This window comes from Danio rerio, chromosome 24, assembly GCF_049306965.1.
Source record: "Danio rerio strain Tuebingen ecotype United States chromosome 24, GRCz12tu, whole genome shotgun sequence".
Taxonomy (NCBI): domain Eukaryota; kingdom Metazoa; phylum Chordata; class Actinopteri; order Cypriniformes; family Danionidae; genus Danio; species Danio rerio.
In genome coordinates, this window is record NC_133199.1 from 5,743,672 (window position 1) to 5,762,689 (window position 19,018).

The window sequence follows — 19,018 nt, forward strand, 5'->3', positions numbered from 1 at the left end:
GAATTAGGAAAATATAAACATAAATCTCCATAAATGTGAAGTGAAATGGGTTATTATACACAGATCCGTGTCTTTGGTGATCAGATTTAATAAACTACAATGGATATTATACAACTATAAAGTACAAGATCGCCTCACGGCAAGAAGTTTGCTGATTTCGAGCCCTGGCTGGGTCAGTTGGCATTTCTGTGTGGAGTTTGCATGTGGTATAGGTGAAATGAATAAGCTAAATTGGCCGTAGTGTGTGTGTAAATGCAAGAGTTTATAAGTGTTTCCCAGTGTTGGGTTGAGGCTGGAAGGGCATCAGCTGCATAAAACATATGCTGGATAAGTTGGTGACAACACGGTAACATTTGCATATATAAATTATAAAACGTAACAAAATAGCAGTGCCAAAATAATACTCCTGAGAACAAATAAGGAATATAAATTACCAAAAACGTTAGATATACACAAGATAGAATAAATATCATGTTTTAACTACAATGAATAGATGCAATCCAGCGGTAGATTCGAGAAGGACTGGCTGATTAAATCTGCTCTCGGCAGGGGAGGTGATGACGGAGCTATCGCTCAGAGTCCGCATAAGCTGAGGCACAAACTGCCGATTCGAGTTTAAAACAACTACATTCTCACCTGAAAACTCTTATAACTTTATTTTGTGACACAGCAAAGGAGTATTTTTTTAAATTGTAGAGGTTTTCTTTTCCGCCATTAGCTTTCGCTGGTTTGGCTGCAATGCAATGTTCTTCACAAGTTCGCACAAGTCACCTCTCAGTGTGTCCTCGACAAAAGGAACGGAGCAAGTGCACATCCGGGAATTTTATCTGTACTTGGCAGGTTGTGAACTTTGGCCCAAACCCAATTCTACCCCTTAACCCTTCCCCTTACGCATTTTGCACGTTCATGTGAAGGTGTAGGGGTGTCCCAATTCTCTTTAGCTTGATGGCGTAGGACTAAGGGGGAGGGATAGATACCCCTTTAAACTGAGATCAGGACCACACTCGAAACCAAGGGGTAAGAAAATTTTCCAGAATACACGGCAAAACGGCTGCACACGGAAGTAGGTAGATGCACAAATTAGTATTTTTTGTCATTATTATGAATTTTTACAATAAACAAGCACATATTAAAATACATACATAACCACATTCATGTTTTACCGTTTTGCTTTAAAAAAAAAGCAAAAATGTCACTATCCATAATAATAATAACTCCTGTATTGCATTTCCACGAGAAACCTAAAGAAAAGTCAGAAAAGTCTAGTGATCTTTTTACAGTGTTTGCTATTATGTTAATGTTGTTTTCGTGAGTTTACATAGATGAATATGGCCACGGCATAAATGCACAGCACAGTTACGATCTCATTGTCACATTAGATCATTATGATAACATGATAAATGCCTTTAGTGATTTCCTGAAGATAAATACCCAAAAATAACGTAGCGCAATCGTTGATCTCATATGAAGCAAGAGATTGTGATGACATATGATGACGTGTGCTGGTATTGTAATGGTGTCCCAATTTCTTAGGAGTAAATTTTGAAGCCCTTTTCCTTCACACTCTTTTTCAAGGGCCAAGGGGAAGGGGGAGGGGTACAAAAATAAAATTAGGATTGGGCCTTTGAATTGAAACAATTTTTTGCCAACAGTTGATAGTATTTCCAGTGGACACAAGAATGGAAGATCAGACAAGAACGCATATTGAAAAACAGCCCATGTGTCAGCATAGTGGCAGATTTAAAAACAAGACTAAAGTTCTATGCTAATGAGGGAGGGATCGTCCCTAATGGGCGGGGCTTTCCATTTCTGATGACATTTAGAAAGGTAGAATATCAGTCAAAGTTTTTCTCCACACTGTTTTATGAAGTATGATTATAAAAAATTTAAATATGTAGGTTTTTAATATTAAAAACTATTTATATCCACAGATTCTGCCATACAACAAAGTTATTTTTTGCATAATAGGTCCCCTTTAAAGTAATGGAAAGCAAAAGCTACACAACTATGAGTTTTTAGTAGTCAATTCAGATGTGTGTGTTCAATTTATATCTCAGTGCCTTAAATGCTTTGAGATATTTAATTGGGCTGCCCTGCTGCATAGAGAAGGGCAGGTTTTAAATTCTGCAGCGATTCATTCACATGTGTGCGTGTCTATAGCGAGTGCCAAGCTGAGATGTCTCATTAGCTATGTAAATTACTTTCTGGAGTTGTCTCTGTGTTTCTCTCTTTTAAAACTTGCTTATCGCCTCTCACACACATCAGGATGGATGTGATTGATTGCTTCAGCCTGGATTTCAAGGACTCTCGTTGCAGGTGTGAGGACTGGCGCAGCTAGCTGACCCCCAGCGGCCATTGATTAATGCTGTGTGACTGAGATTTGTACATGTGCGTGAAAAGACCAGGAAGGAATGTGCGTATTGTGTGCACTGATATTGGTGGTTAATTACGCATGCCGTGTTTGCATTGTTGTTGCACCTTATTTGTTCTCATCAAAGTAAAACAAAGGTAGCAATGGCAGGGAACTCAAAAGCCACACACACATACAGATAAAAAGAAACTTAGAAGATGCGTTAGGAGTAGTTACAACATCCACAAGCATGGGCTCACACTAGAAGCTACACCAGAAAGAGTGTCACTAACTAGACTGAATAAAATCCAACCAATGAAACACCTCACATAAAATCAGAACAACTTTTAGCGAATCTGCCCCAAGAAAGGTCAAGTTGGAAATGATTATTTTTGCTAAAACAGGGTATAGGAGGAAGCTAGTTTCGAGAAGCAATCCAGTCCACTGCAAACAGGCCAAAGTGATTTAGATGGCAGAACGTCTAAGCTATTCTCCCCACCGCCGCTCTCAGGACATTACACACTCAAGCCAATAACAGGTTTGAAGGGGATGTGGACAAAGGGTGCTACTCTATCTGACCCCATTGACCCACCAAATGAAAAAATAATAGAACAGGGGACATTTTATGTATTTTATAAAGCCTGCAGGGACCGCACCGTTAAATATCCTCCTGGGGCTCTAATGGATAATAGGGAGCTCTCCTGAAACCCTGTATTCTCTCATAATATTAATATTGCAGTACATAAAAATGGCTTTTAAAAACGCCGGTGAATTAAATAAGAACCGCTTTATGAATCATTCCATACTAGAATGCAGACAGGTGTAGCTGTAGTTTATATTTCCTTGGGCTACCATTTTGTTTGACAGGGGTGCGTTTAGAGTAAGGGAGTACTTTTGATTTTGTTTCCTCTTTGCCGGGCTGCCGGCCTTGGAGAGTACAGGCTGGGTAGCAGTGGGATGTGGGTTTGCTAAAAAGAACTGCTGTCTCCTGCAATATTTTATGAGTGACAGGGATCTTGTTTCATTGTTTTTTTATTCTCGCACTTCCTGTGTCTAGATTACGTGATATTACAGGTTTTGAGACCGGGTTCTTTTACTCTAGGCTAACATGCTGTGTGTGTGTGTGTACACATGAAATATGTTTGTCCATGCTTTAACATAATAGTATCTACCTATTCTGTCTGACAGGGTCCTTTTGCAGTACTCACTGTCCCCAGTTTCTGCAACACTGGATTTCTTTGGACATTCAGTGCACTTGAAACATTCGCTAATTGGAAATACCTGCAAAACCATCACAACACAGCCTGGACAGTGGAGTGATACTCCTGTGAGTAAATTGATATGTGAATTAGTGTGATTCCTGGGAACTGAACATTGCTGCAAACTTTTTATTGATGTGCCTGATCCTATTCTGTGTGCCCTCGGCACCTCTTTAGGAACCCCTGTCACAAGTGTGTTGAAGTGAGAAGAAGACAAAGGAAGTTTATAGGTATACACCTTCAGCCTCTTGGGGCCTACTCACACTATGCCATCCGTACCACTCCCAGGCCCGTTTCCCGGATCGTTTGAGAAGTGTAAATGCGCTGAATCGGGCTCAAGGACGGTTCGCTTGGCCGGCCCTGGCCCGGTTGGAAGAGGTGTGCCTGAGCACGGTTCACTTGGGCTTTGGCACGGTACGCTTGTGTGTGAGTGCAAAACGCGCCAAAGCCCGAAACTGAAAGCGAGACAAGACTTTACGGGACTGTTTTATATGGATTTATTAATCATTCTTATTGTTCAGTGAACGCAAACTGCCGTAGTTTATTAAAGACGAGAACTCCTCACAGCACGACAGCTGCACGGCTTCAGCAGACCTCCTCATTCCTGCAGCACGAGAGCTTTATGATTGTTTTTGAGTGCCAAAAGTGGCGGATATGTTTGGCGAAATATTTGACTGCATGTCACCGCATGCCTAAGGACTGTGTGGCGAAATATTTGACTGCATGTCACTGCATAGCAAACGACTGAAATGATATAACTAGAGAAATCTCCACTGTGCTGCTGAGTAAATGAGAGCGCTTCTCACTGAACAGCGCAGCAGCGATGACGTAAGCGTGCCGAGGCCCAATTGTGGTGTGAGCACGGGCCGTCGGGGGAGACGGGAGAGAGGACAAGCGTGCTTTGGCCCGGTTCGAGGCAACTGTACCAAGTGTGAGTACGGCCTTGATTTTAGAAGAGGAAGCGAGTCTTATCAGACCATGTAGGTTGGTTTTTATTTAAAAATAATAATCTCTGTCCATGCGAAAATGCAAAGCATACATTGCTCTAAAGACAATCAGAAGCCTGAAAAAAAGAAAGCAGTTTACAATCTGATGTCAAACAAAATAGAAAACCGTATGCATGCTGACATCTTGAGGAAACACCTCTGATTTCACTTGTCACACGACAACACTGAAACCAGAGTTCATGAAAATCTTCACCCTGAAAAGAGTTTTCAGAAGGTTTTGGTTTCAGTCACCTGATACTGTATTTGCCTGTAGAAAAGGGGCCAAACTATTTAAAAGGCACTTTTAGTCAAACACTCGCAATCTTCCCTTCCCTTGTGGGGCGCTCAACCTGCGGTCTGTGTGGGTCCAAACGCCCCAATATACCGATGGGAACTCTATACTGCTCAGTAACCGCTGTCTTTCGGATGAGAGGTTAAACTAAGGTCCTGACTCTCTGTGGTTGTTTAAAAATCCCAGGATGTTTTTTGAAAATATTGTAGGGGTTTAACCCTGGCATCCTGGCCAAATATGCCCACTGGCCTGTTCATTATGACCTCCTAACCATCCCCATATCATAGTTGGCTTCATCCCTCTGTGTCCTCTCCACCAATCAGCTGGTGTGCGGTCTGGCACGATATGGCTGTCGTCATGTCATCCAGGTGGATGCTGCACACTAGTGGTGGATGGGGAGATTTCTCAAAAAAATATGCGTCCAGCAAAGCGCTATATAAATGTAAGGAAATATTAATATTATAATTATTATTATTAATATTATTATTATTATTCCCTTGTTCCTTTGAAAAATCCCTGCCTCCACTGTAAAATGTGTTTCACTTAATCAAGTAAATGAGGGAAGCTTACATGAACGTATACCTTTAAACTCTCGATTTTGACAGAGGGAGCGAGTCAGCTTCATATGTCCACTCTAGGACCTAGTTGTCCCAGAAGGCAACTTGATTGTGATGTCACAATGGTGTAGTTCTATTTCAATGGGCATTCCATTTAAATCTATTCAGAAGCTTCATCAGTAGTGGACACTTGTGTGATGACGTACGTTCGAGGGAATGAGATGAATGAGGAAGTTAGCAAGTGAATGGCATAAAAAATTGGACTCAAATGCAGTCCATGCGTTCAGACACCACTACAAATGGCTGGTCCATCAAATAAGGCACTCTTTATGGGAATTAATTCATCTCCAGTCTTAATTATACACACCTGAACAGCTAATTATGAGTTGCGTTCGAAATCGCATACTTCCATAATATATAGCACACTAAAAGCAGTATGCGAGCAGAGTAGTACGACCTACTACTTCCCGTGAGATTCTAAAGTGCACATCTGATGCACGCTACGCTATCCCATGATGCACCGCAAGAAAATTCATGAATGGGAGAAGTGATGCATTGATGCAGGCAGGTCATGTGATGATGACAAAATGGCGGATGTAGCACGACCGAGTTCATTCATACTACTGACATACATGCTGTACAGAACGTACTTTCCTAACAGTCAAGTAGTACATTTAAATTCAAATGCAGTACCTACTGAGTAACAGCTAATTTCAGACGCAGCCATCGTCTTCAGACTCAATAGAAACTTCTAGGAAAGTGTACTGAGTTGACATGAGCTACAACTTGAAGGACAGTGGTCTCCATATTGTGGATCAAGCTGATAATTTACCAACTAATGAATAACTAAAGTGTTCATTTAGTTATTTTCACATACATGTACTTGTAGAGTACACAGTGACCACTGCACCATAACGAATTGCCAATGTGGATGATGGATGAATTGAAAAAGAAAGGGTAAAATGCCAGGCACCAGGCATATGATAAGACGCCATCCATCCTGTTCCAGCAGTGATCCATCAGGGAGAAAGGCTCCACGGAAGAGTGACCCAGGTAAACAGAAGAAATCCTCCAACGTGGTGTCAGGAGAAAGAATGGATTATTTGATGTGATGTGTGTGTGTTTTCAGCCTGATAATGCATCTTCAAGGTCACCTACATCAATTCCATTTAACCAATGGAATGTGGTGTGAGCTTTCAATTTTTCAAGTAAAATGTGGTTAGGCCCTTGGGATGCCATTTTATGGACTATAAATAGAATATAGTGAAAGTATACTGTACAGTAACTGGGCGAAATACCCTCAAAGACACTTCCAAGCACTACCCCCTTCAAGAACACAGGTTAAAAGCCTAATCTAGCCAAAAGTTGAAACTCAAAACTCTATACTACAATCATATACAATTTGCATGATAACACTGACAAGCATGGACGTTTTACCGATCGACCCGCCCGCTCGCTTCCCTAAACCCGAGCAACAGTTTACAAAAGGCTGTCCAAAAAAATAAAACGCTCCAACTTTTTCAGGGGTAAAAAGGCTCATTTTATAAGTCTCTTAGAGTTAAACAGTTGACTTGAATCGTTTTTGAATACGTTCAGATGATATCTTGTTCTCACTGGGTCAATTTTGTCTCAGTCATTAGCATTTCGTTCAAAAATGTAAAAAAAAATTACATTTAATTAAAATTAAATAAAAAATATACCTAAGCGTTTTGACTTGTAGATTATCTTAACTATACCAATGCCTTGACCTTAAACTCCAAAGGTCTTCTTGCATTATATAAATGTGCTGGCAACTTTTAATGTGTAAACTTGTCATGACCTTTTTCTTTGGGAACACAGCATTCTGTAACAAATTGTCAATACAGGGTGCTGATTATTACTTAATCTAAAAAAGATTGCCTGGGTTCCTGGGATGATGGGCCACCCTGATTTGGGTTTATTCTATTTTAGTTAAATCTTCTCAATTTCTCTGACAATAATCCATACTGACACTTTCAAGCACTACCCCCTTCAAGAACACAGGTTAAAAGCCTAATATGGTCAAAAGTTAAAACTCAAAACTCTATACCACTATCATATTCAATATGCACACTAACACTGACAAGCATGTGCATTCTACTTCAACATATACCTAAGCGTTTTGACTTGTAGATTATCTTAACTATACCAATGCCTTGACATTAAACTCCAAAGGTCTTCTTGCATTATATAAATGTGCTGGCAACTTTTAATGTGTAAACTTGTCATGACCTTTTTCTTTGGGAACACAGCATTCTGTAACAAATTGTCAATACAGGTTGCTGACTATTACTTAATCTAAAAAAGATTGCCTGGGTTCCTGGGATAGTCGGCCAGCCTGATTTGGGTTTATTGTATTTCAGTTAAATCTTCTCAATTTCTCTGACAGTAACCCATATTGGCACTTTCAAGCACTAGCTCCTTCAAGAACACAGGTTAAAAGCCTAATCTGGTCAAAAGTTGAAACCCAAAACTCTATACCCCAATCATTTACAATATGCACACTAACACTGACACACATGGACATTTGAACTTAACATACACCTTAGCATTTTGACTTGTAGATTATTTGAACTATACCAATGCCTTGATACAGCAATCTGTATCAAATTGTGAACACAGATTCCTGACTATTACTTCAGCTAAAAAAAGATTGCCTGGGATGGTGGGATTATGGGTCACCCTGATTTGGGTTTATTCCATCTTCCATTTAAATCTTCTCAATTTCCCTGACAATAATCCATCTTGAATGAATATTATTGTAAGTATAGATGAATAGATAATTAATTAAGATCAGGTGCCCAACTCTTTTTAACGACATTTATTGGCGGTAGGGAAATTAGCTGATTAAGTCCAAAGTAAGTGTCACCACTTCAAATCTCTGGACGTACTCTGGCCAGGAGCAGATGGCGCTGAATGATGCATTTTGTTGGAACGGTAAATATTGACAGGTGTGCTGGATGCCTTCTTCAGTTCTCTGTGGGCAGTCGAAAGAGGGCATACTAATTGGCAACCTCCACTGTGAGCCCAGACATTGGCAGCTGCCTGACAGATTCATGCCGACTGTGCTGGACGAGCATGTACTGCACTTGACCTCCGTGTTCGCTCTTGCCAACAACTGCTCCAAAGACAATGTGAATGCTTGGACAAGAAGTCATTTTGAACAGCTCTGACATCAATTGCGGCCCAGAACTCTTCGGTGAATTGAAATCGATTGCCTTACCTGGGTCTGTTTGACTTTTTAAAAGCGCAACTTCAGCCACTGTGCACTGGGAAAATAAGTCATGACTTCTATGATAGGCACACAAGTTCTGTGGAGTCTGTGGAGTATAGGCCTGTTAATGCTGTATGTTCTGGTGCTCTGTGATGTAAAGTAACAAAATACAAATACTCCAATCACTGTAATTGAGTATTTTTTCTCAGAAATTGTAATTTACTAAGTAGTTGTGTAGTTTTACTTTCCCTTGAGTGCATTTTAGTGCTGTACTGGTACTTTTACTCCATTTTTTTCCCTTTAATCTGCTGTCACTGCTTTTTTCTTTCTTGTCTAAAGTGATTGGCTAAAGTAGAAAAACCAGGCAATTCCTCCAATCAAATTGCACATAAAAAAAGAAATTGCATAATACTGAACTACCTCAAGACATGGATGCTTTATAAATGCAACAAACTTTTGGAGGCATTAAAAATGTCCAAGAAGATGTACAAAGATTTTACACGCAATAACCCAGAGACTTTTTATTGACTGCATGTCACTGTTGGAAAAATGAAGGATGTCTACTGTATGATGCCTGAAATTACCAAACAGCCTTAAACAATCACTAAATGGAACAAATGAATAATTGAAGGAAGGGCCGAAAGAAAGAAGGAAGGACCGAATTATTGAAGGAAGGATTCAAGGATTCAAGGGGTTGATAACACCGAACACGCTTTTACATTCCAAAAAATCTGCAATGCCTTTTTGTTGACAAAGTGAAGTTTATTCATAAACTAATTTCGAGAGGAGCACGTGATTATGATTGAACACGGCTTGTTCTGCATTAGCATGCTTGATCAACCACACTGTAAACCCTAATGCTGTAACTAATTAATTGAGTTGAGTTCTATTAACTTAAATCATTAAAATTCGTTTATCTTAATTAACCTTGATGAGTATATAGAACTTTTTCTTATTTTTGAGTTTGAAAAAATTTAATCTTTCAAGTAAGGTGAACAATTCTGCTGGGTTTAATCTATACAAAATGTCTCTTTAAAGTTTCATTAACTCAAATTCTGTCAGCCTAGTGATTTTGCGTCTGACGTCATCCAGGTTCACGTACGTGCTCATGCTTCATTCGTTTTTTTCAAGATGGCGGATCGGCCTCGCTTCACACTACAGTAAGTAAAATATTTACAAATCCAAGAAATATTAAATGTATGTTTTAATTAATATAATCACAGTAACAGTTCAATGTAATGTAGAGTTAATCAGGGTGCGTTTACATGTCGTACATTACAGAAAACATGTTTAGCCTCACTTGTTGCTAACTAACGTTAACATACTGTTTAAAAAGTTAGAATCAGTGCAATGTTAGCGTTAGTTGTAATGTGTTAACTCTGAATTTTAACAGAGTGTGATAAAGACAAAAAATATTTAAAATCGGCAGATTACATTTTTCAAAAAAATTTCAATCTTGGCGCGAGTATGCCTTTTCTCAGCCTGTGCTGAAGTTGTCATGGAGACGTGCGCTCTCACAACCGCATGTCATGGCGCTGCGCTGAACTCCATCCAGTGTGTGAATGTGGTATTATCTTCGCGATCTGTAGGCACTTCGGAAACGAAAGGCGCAAGAAACGTAACGTTAATCATAACTCAAATGATCTCCGCCTAAACACTTAACGGTATTTTCTGATGACGCGCAAAAACGTAGTCTCAAAACTTAACTCTGTCACACGCAGCTTGTTGCTTGCTGATCCATGTATGAGGATAGCCTGACGGAGAACATTTAAGCTGCGCTCCTCACCTGAGCAGGTACAGAGCAGAGCTTCATTTTACACTACCACATTGAGGTAAAGTTGGTTTTATATTCATACATTCATTTAGTAACAACTTGTGACTCGCTCCATAAATTGTTTACCATGGTACTTTGTCTATTCGTTCTGAAATCACATGCAAGTATGACATGAAAACAACATTACACTAAATGCACTATTTTTTTTTGACTGAACAATGTTGTACTTTGAAAGTCATTGGCTGCTAATATGATTTCACCATTGAGAATATGCAAAAATTACCTTTCTGAAATTACATTATTAAGGAGAAAGTCTGAATGTGTAAATATAAAACTAACTTTACCTCAATCACCAGCACTGATCAACACTTAATATTTCCTCGCGCTTAAGACGACATCTTTGCATATCAATGATTACCTGATTAATGCGATCAGTTAAATGAGTTTAAATGTCATTTAGGTCAAATGTATTTTAATGGTATGATAAAAGTTTTTTTTTTTTTCAATCTATTTTTTAAAATGTCTACTCTGGAGAGAATATAAACAGCCTAAAAAACAAAGTATGCATATCTATAACACATTAATACAAAATTATGTTATTAAATAAAATAATAACAAAACAAAATATTCAAGAAGTGGTAAACAAGACAGTTTTCTGATGTGCAAATTTTGTAGCTTAAAATATATTTATATCTTAAAAATATAAATATTTTAGTCTATATATTTTTACATCATTAGACAGTAAGGTAAGTTTTGTTATTTCTAGCTTTTAAAATCAGGCCTTAAATTTCTTTGTCGTCCTATTCAGTTTTAGAAATTTCAATACTGTTTAAATTAAATCTGTGTTCATCGAATTAAAGCAACTAACATGATAATCAGCTCTATTGCTAACCGTTTTGGAGGTTAACGTTAGACATCAGGCAATTGTACTACTTCCACTCTCAGCTAAATGACACTGTGACTTTGTGTACATACAGAATTGAAGGTCAGGTGTTGCTGACTACAGATAGGTTCTTAAATGGAGGCATGTGAAAGGTGGGTAAAATATTTATTTTGTACTACTATGCCTGGCATATCCAGATAAAATAAATATTACAGTGTATTTATCAATGATACTTTTGCAGCAAGGAAAGTGAAACTTCAGCTAGACCTTGAGTTCAATTTACAACATGAAGATCCTGCTTTCAACATCTGATCAACACCTGATTTTCATCTGAGGTAAAAAATAGATAAGTAAATGAAACATAATAATAATATTAATACATTTTTTCTAGAATTGTATATTTTGTGGTGTGGGTTTGTTTTATGAAATTCTCTCTTGTTTCTTTTTGCTGTTTGCAGAGTACCAACATGTTACAAATGAGAATTTTCCCCACAAATTCTTTGCAAAACTGGACCACCACCTATTTCATTTGATGACAATTTTAAGGCAAACAGCATCCAAAACTGGCAAGACAGCAGATACCCTGGCTAATCTTTTAAAGGTTTATGATGAGCAGGTATGTTTGGGGTCACGTGTTAAAGTATACATTAAAATATAATTTGAATTATTATTATTTTTTTAATTTTTAAAAAATTGATTCTTGATTTCCAGGAACTGAATGATGTCAGTTCATGACGGACTACTGTTATCAGAGGTCTTTTGGTCTTGCTGCGTGAGCGTGACTTAAGATTCTTTAGGAACACCATGGTAAGACTTCATTCATTCTTTTCACAATTAGGCATGTTTAATGAAAAGATGAAAGTTTTGAAAACTTTTACTTAAAAACATATTTGTAATCAAGAATAGTTGATGAATCATATAATATTGGCTCAGTCATTTTGATACTGTCCTTACATTAATATCCTTGAATTATGTTTTTAGATTGATAATCCTGCTGACTGAAGAAGCTTTATTGGCCCTGCATTCACTGAGGGTCTCTGTTGTCCTGAAGAATGAATTGGACACCACCCACAGCACACTTCCAGACCTTTCTTGTCTTGTATGGATTAATGTATGCTCTTCACATAATATATAGTAAAGGACTTTGAACTTGTGCAAAAAGTTTTGCTTGGCATGGATGATGGAAAATAAAAAGTCTCGTAGCATGGAAACCTTAAAGAATGAGTTAATGTAGAGCTTTTTTTTTTTTTTTTAACTTAATAAAGACTGTCTCTGGGGTAGTAACTTCAAAACATTTATTTACCTTTAATTGGTAAATATGCATTTTATTATATATAGGGATAGTTTGTCCAAATGTAAAATTCTGTCATTTACTAACTCTTCACTTGTCCCAAACCTGCTTGAATTTCTTGCTTCTGTTGAACACAAAAGTTAAGTAAAGCTGACAACCTGTAACCACTGACTTTCTAATAGGAAAACAAATACTGTGGAAATCGGTGGTTACAGGTCTCAGCTTTTTTTTTTTTTTTGGTCAAAAATAACCTTTTAAGTGTTCAACAGAAGAAAGAAACTCAAACAGGTTTGGAATAAGTAAATGACAGAATCATAGTTCAACCAAGACTGAATATATATATATATATATATATATATATATATATATATATTGTAACGAGCGCACACATGCCACGTCGCCCTGGTCGCTAATTCAACCCAGCTGGACCATCATCAACACAGGATCGTTCACAGCTGGACGTCATCAAGTGGAGAGGCATATAAACCAAGCCCACGCAAGGAGAAGATGAGCTTCATTCACCCAATGACTCCATGCGCTAACGCTTGTCTCTCTGTCTCTCCACAGCAGACTCCAGCTCGTGACAATCCCACATCCGACTACTCACTGTCCTTCACTTACTTCCCGGAGCACCAGAGCACCTCACCTTGAAGAAGAGCACCGTTTACACCCCATTCACGTTGTAAATAAAGCACCCTCCGGGGACTTGTCTGTAAACTTATCCAACTGTGTCGCTGTTTTCCCTCTGCCTCGCTACAATATATATATATATATATATATATATATATATATATATAATCTGCTCTCCGTTAAACAGAAATTGGGGGAAAAAATAAATGGGGGCGAATAATTCTGACTTCAACGAGATATATATATATATATATATACAGTTTCTGTGTAGTTTACACTAAACGAGTCACTTCACAGAATGTGCACTTATTATTTTTTTTAACGAATGCCTTAAGAGTAAGTTTTACACTTATTAATGTATTATTAAATTTTATTAAACTTATAGTTGTTTTTTTTTTGAGGCTCTTATGTCTGATATCATATTTACATTGTGGGTAATTTTTATCAATTTCAGAATAGTGTTAATTTTTAATCTCTTTATGTCTAATAGTTTTTATCGTTTTAAGACATTTGTAATTGCATAGGAGACAAATTTGAAAGTACTGTTGGACATTTTTTCTTTAACAATAAATGTCTAAAATGGTATTGTCTGTGTGTTTTAAATTACAGATTTATTTTGACAGATTTATGGGGTTTAAAGATTAAAATAATGGCTAATTTTATTTGTGAAACTGACGATGGAGAAGTTAATTTTAAATGCTATCAAAATGTATGAGCTGGGTGATTTAAGTATTTAAAGTTGAAAGAAATTAAAGCAATTAAGTTAATTGGTATTAAAATGTATGAGCTGGGTGACTAAGTATTTAAAGTTTGGAAAAATTAAAACAATTAAGTTAATTGCAATTAAAACGTATAAGCTGAGTAACTTGGGTATTTTAAGTTGAGTGAAGTGTCTTGCATGAGTACAACAAACTCAAAACTTAATGTTTCTGGTTACTTAAAATAGATAATTTCATAACTTAAAAAATTTGACGTAACTGATTACCTCAAATTTTTTGAGTTTTGTCAACTTATTCGGGATTACAGTGCAATCAGGCCATTCCTAACCACTATAAAGAGCCAGGGTTTTCTCACTACAGTCATCTTCGATTTGAAGAATCCCCCTTCCACCCCTACCTTTTCACCTTTCCTTCCATAGGGCAGCACGGTGGCTTAGTGACTAGCACTGTCGCCTCACAGCAAGAACGTCACTGGTCTAGTTCCTTAACAGGCCGGTGGTCGTTTCTGTGTGTAGTTTGCATGTTCTTCCCGTGCTTGCGTGGGTTTTCCCCGGGTTCTCCGGTTTCCTCCCACATTCCAAAAACATGTACAACAAGTTAATCGTTAAATCTAAATTTCAATCCAGGTAATCTAATAATGCAGCATATCTTTTAATAGCCTTCAATATTAATCTTTAGCTATTATAAAAAGGGGAGTTGTCGAGATCTACCTGAGCTCGAGGCTCCCCTCTCTTCCTCCAAACGGGAGGGAGCCCAGGGCTCAAGAACCTTCGAGCTCAGGGCTCTCTCCCGAGACAGCATGCCAAACTTGCTTATAATCAATCATCAGCTAAGTGTGAACTCTTGAAAAAAAGAAGTGCGGTACTTTTTTATTTGTCGCAATGACTGAGTTAGCTGCATATTGTGCAAGAATGTTGCTGTTGATATTGGTATAAATTTAATTTTAAGTATTATTGTGATATTCAAGATTTGTGAAGTCATACAGCACCGGATAACTCAAAACAGCAACCACAAGACTCTTCTCCATCTTCAAAAGTCTCTGTATTCGTCTTGACAATGTAAACTGCAGTCACCTCAATGGAAACCCCGCCTCTGCTTTAATTTGATTGGAGAATGAAAAAGACGCGACTGACCTAATGTGATTTTTCCACTTGGTTTTTTTTTCAACTGCAAGCAAACAGTGTGCAACAGCAAAAATTCGAAGCGCGCAGGGTGCAAATGCACACGGCTGTTAGCAAATCATTTAAAAAGGTGCCTCATTGCAAAAAGTTTGGTGTGATCAGTCCCTAAGTAAGTAAGTAAGTAAGAACTGAAGGAAGGAAGGAAGGAAGTAAGGAAGTATGTAAGAAAGGAAGGAAGGAAATACTGAACGAACAAACAAACAAAAATATGAACGAATGAATGTATGAAGGAAGAATTGAATAAAGGAATGAATAAATGAATGAATAAAAGAAGGACAAAAAGAACAAATGATGTAAGGAAGGTTGGAATGAAGGGGCGAACGAATATAGTAAGATCACTAAATGCACTACAGAATGTTACGTTTGCACATCCCTGCTCAAACACTTATGTAAACGCATTAGCTTTTCACAGTGTACTTGCTACTCATTACTCTTGAGTACTTTTAAAAGCGCTACTTTTTACTCATACTTTAAGTAATATTTACATCAGATACTTTTATTCAACTTGCACTACATTTCTAGGCAAGTAATAGTACTGGAGTATGATTTTTCAGTACTCTTTCCACCACTGCTCGTACTTCTTTTTCACAAGGTTTGACCTTAATAGAAAGCTTTAAAGAGATGTTTTGATGATCTTACGTAAACATTTTATTGCAATTGTACTTAACAATGTATTTGCGCTTGGTGCTAACCACTTCATTAATTAAACCCTTCTCAGTCATGAAAGCATGTTTTGACGATCTTACATCAACTGTGAATGTGCTAAACAACGCATCTGTACTTGATGCTATGTGTACTTAGTCTTTAATTCCATCTTAGTCATGAAAGCATCTGTATGCAACTTACATTTTTCAAACATAAACTGTTATAGTCAAAAGTTTAGCTCAGGCTTTTGAGGACATAGCACGGTAGGCAGTGCATACATTGCAAACAAACATACCGTATAATGTAAGCTTGAGAATTCCATCTAAAACAGAACAGAAAAGCTCTTTCTATCTTTCAGGGACAGTCTCCCACATCTCTTAAAAGTACACAAGGACATACTTCCTTGCCAACTCACTTAGAAAAGGTGCTGTCTTAGTAAGGACACCCATGTGTTAAGGAAAAGCACTCACAAGTGTCAAACTCGGGATTCAAGAGGCTCTCTTTAAGTCTCAGTCAAACACCTTCAAGTCCCCAATGTCTCATTTCCAGGCCCCCTTCAGCAGTCGACCAAGCTCTGGCATACTTCCACCAGATAGATGACTTTATAGCCAACTTACATGCCTGTTTGATCAAGTAGGCGACAAATAAATGTCAGTCCATGCAGATGGAATAGTGAAGCGGCAGTAAATCCCAACAAATCCGTCATAACCTTGACTGGAAGCAGAAAGGGAAAACGGGGGAAGGAGGGGAAAGGGCAAAGAAATCACAACGAATAAGAAAGTCCTTACACAGGCGTACCTAAATGAAGAGGATGTAAATCATCTGCAAATGTAGTGCAGGCTCCCCACAGATGCACTCCATCATCAACTCCACATTCATTATTTAGCAACATAAAAGCTAATGAAGGAGCCATAGGAGCAAGTCTACGGGGCCGGGCATGTGTATGCGCGATGTCTAAAACACAGTGTGGAATACAGTAGGGTTTGGTATCATTAAGTTTAATGGAAAATGCTAATTTACAGCACATTCCAAGCTACTTGTTGTTTATGGGAGCTTTGTGAAGTTTGTTTATAAACTAATTTTGAGAGGATCACGTGGTTATGATTGCTTGCGCCGGTCCCGCATTATGCAATTTATGATTCACCAATCAGACAATTCCTACGCCACTATAAATACCCTAAGTTCCATATCAAAGCCTTCTTCGTTATGAAGAATCCCCCCTTCCACCCCTACTCCTCCTCCTTTCCTAGATGGGTGGCAATGTGGTCCAGTGGTAAGCACTGTTTCCTCAAAGCAAGAATGTCACTGGTTCTAGTCATTACCAAGCCAGCCGACGTTTCTGTGCGGAGTGTACACGTTCTTCCTGTGCTTACGTGGGTTTCCCCTGTTTCCAACCAGCGTACAAGAACATGCAACTTAAGTTATTTTGATTAGTCGGCACCATAGACATGCTACTAGTAAGTAGTTATCTCTTAAGAGCAATCACTATCTGTTCATTAGCTACTAATGCAGGGAAGTTCCTGAGATCTACCTGAGCTCAAATTCTACTCTCGCTTTGCAAATGGGAGGGAGCCCCAGGCTAGAGGATCTTATAAGTTCAGGGCTCTTACCTGGGACAAAATGCCAAACAAGCTTTATAATCAATCTTCAGCTAAGTGTGAACTCGTTAAATACAGTTATTGAATTCATTGTGTAGGAATTCTACATTTCAGCTCAATTCCTGAATTTGTAAGCGAGAACAATTAAAAAGATTGCTATTGACAATACATTAATATGACTTGATTGATATGATGATATTTAACACCAAATGCAAAATTTTAGCTTGAAAGCCTTGATTGTGTTGTAAGAGTCCAATGCATTCAAAGGTTTAGGCCTACAGACAAAGATCATGCATATATCACTCGCGTTTTGAATAGGGAAAAGTAAGGTCAACATGGTGAAAGAAGCTCTGCCTTTTAGTACAGGAGCCAACTATCAATCACTATAGACTGATGATTCTGCAAGGAAGGGGCTCGGATTAGACGTGAGTTTCTGCAGATTATGTGTTATTTAAGGGTTAAGAAATTAAACTAAGGAGACAGTTGTTGTTTAATTGTATTTGAGATACCTAATATATAGTTTAATCGTAAGCTTGGCAAGCAATTTTGGAGAATTCGATGTTTTCTCATTCAAACAGAATGCCCGAGCATACTGCCTGAGACACATTTAAAAAATGGACGCCGAGTGAAATGACTTGCCTTAAAGGGACTTTGTTACAGATAAGAGTTTAAACAGATATATTCAGCAGAGGCTTCGGACATTAAGTGCACAGTAAGTCAGTGTACTAGCCTGTCCGATCAACACACGGCCCAAAATTTGCCCATACTTCATTCATTTTCCTTCGGCTTAGTCCCTTATATGTCAGGGGTCGCCACAGCGGAATGAACAGCCATGTTTTACAAAGCAAATGCCCTTCCAGCTACAACCCATAACAGGGAAGCACCCATACACTCTCACATTCCCACACAAACTCATACACTACTGCAAATTTAGTTAATCCAAATCACCTATATTTCTTTGGACTGTGGAGAAAACTGGATCACCCAAGAGGAATGAACACATAAACATGGGGAAAACATGCAAACTCCGCACAGAAATGCCAACTGGCCCAGCCGGGACTCGAACCAGCGACCTTGCTGTGAGGCGACAATGCTAACCACCGAGCCACCATGCCACCCTTCCCCATACTTAGTAGGCATTATATTTTGACTTTTTGTAATTAACTCCTCTTTAAACTGTGATCTAGGAGAAGAATGGGACTGGAAACAGATTGTGCTGACAATCTATATGTCTTTTCTGAATGTTTTGTAGCTATTCGGTGGGACAATGCAATAAATTAGCATTTTCATCTTCCTTTTTTTTATTTGCCTGACTCATTGCATTAATCATACTCTCTGGGAGTACACGTATGCAAAGGACTCTTGCTACTCACTTTTGATTTTGTGCATCGGTGCATTATGAAATGTGTTGCATCACAATAAAATGACTGGCCAAGCATGTAAGACTGTGTTCATGTGTCCAGGGGCTCCATTAAGGGGAAGAATACTACGATGTTCCGCCACTCTGCAATATCAACATGAATCCAGCCAAGAGGAACCCACCAAAACATTATTATTTAAAGGGGCCACATTAACATACTTCCCAGAAAGGCAGAACACATAGTAACACTCCTGACTGTGT

The 19,018-nt window shown here is 38.3% G+C and overlaps 2 long non-coding RNA genes across 12 annotated transcripts in view; one reads left to right on the plus strand and one right to left on the minus strand.

Annotated features, from left to right (window-relative positions):
• The window catches only part of LOC137489281 (uncharacterized), a 380,491-nt gene that overhangs the window by 291,252 nt on the left and 70,221 nt on the right, over nucleotides 1–19,018 (minus strand). The window lies entirely within an intron of this gene.
• On the plus strand, nucleotides 9,792–13,345 carry LOC137489206 (uncharacterized). Of its 10 annotated transcripts, none has more exons than XR_012399377.1 (8): nucleotides 9,792–9,836; nucleotides 10,398–10,470; nucleotides 11,428–11,485; nucleotides 11,575–11,668; nucleotides 11,792–11,949; nucleotides 12,045–12,140; nucleotides 12,315–12,444; nucleotides 13,192–13,345. It is a non-coding gene; the product is annotated as an uncharacterized lncRNA (long non-coding RNA). The 10 variants fall into 10 exon arrangements; XR_012399376.1 differs by having other exon boundaries at nucleotides 12,315–12,432; XR_011008575.2 differs by lacking the exon at nucleotides 10,398–10,470.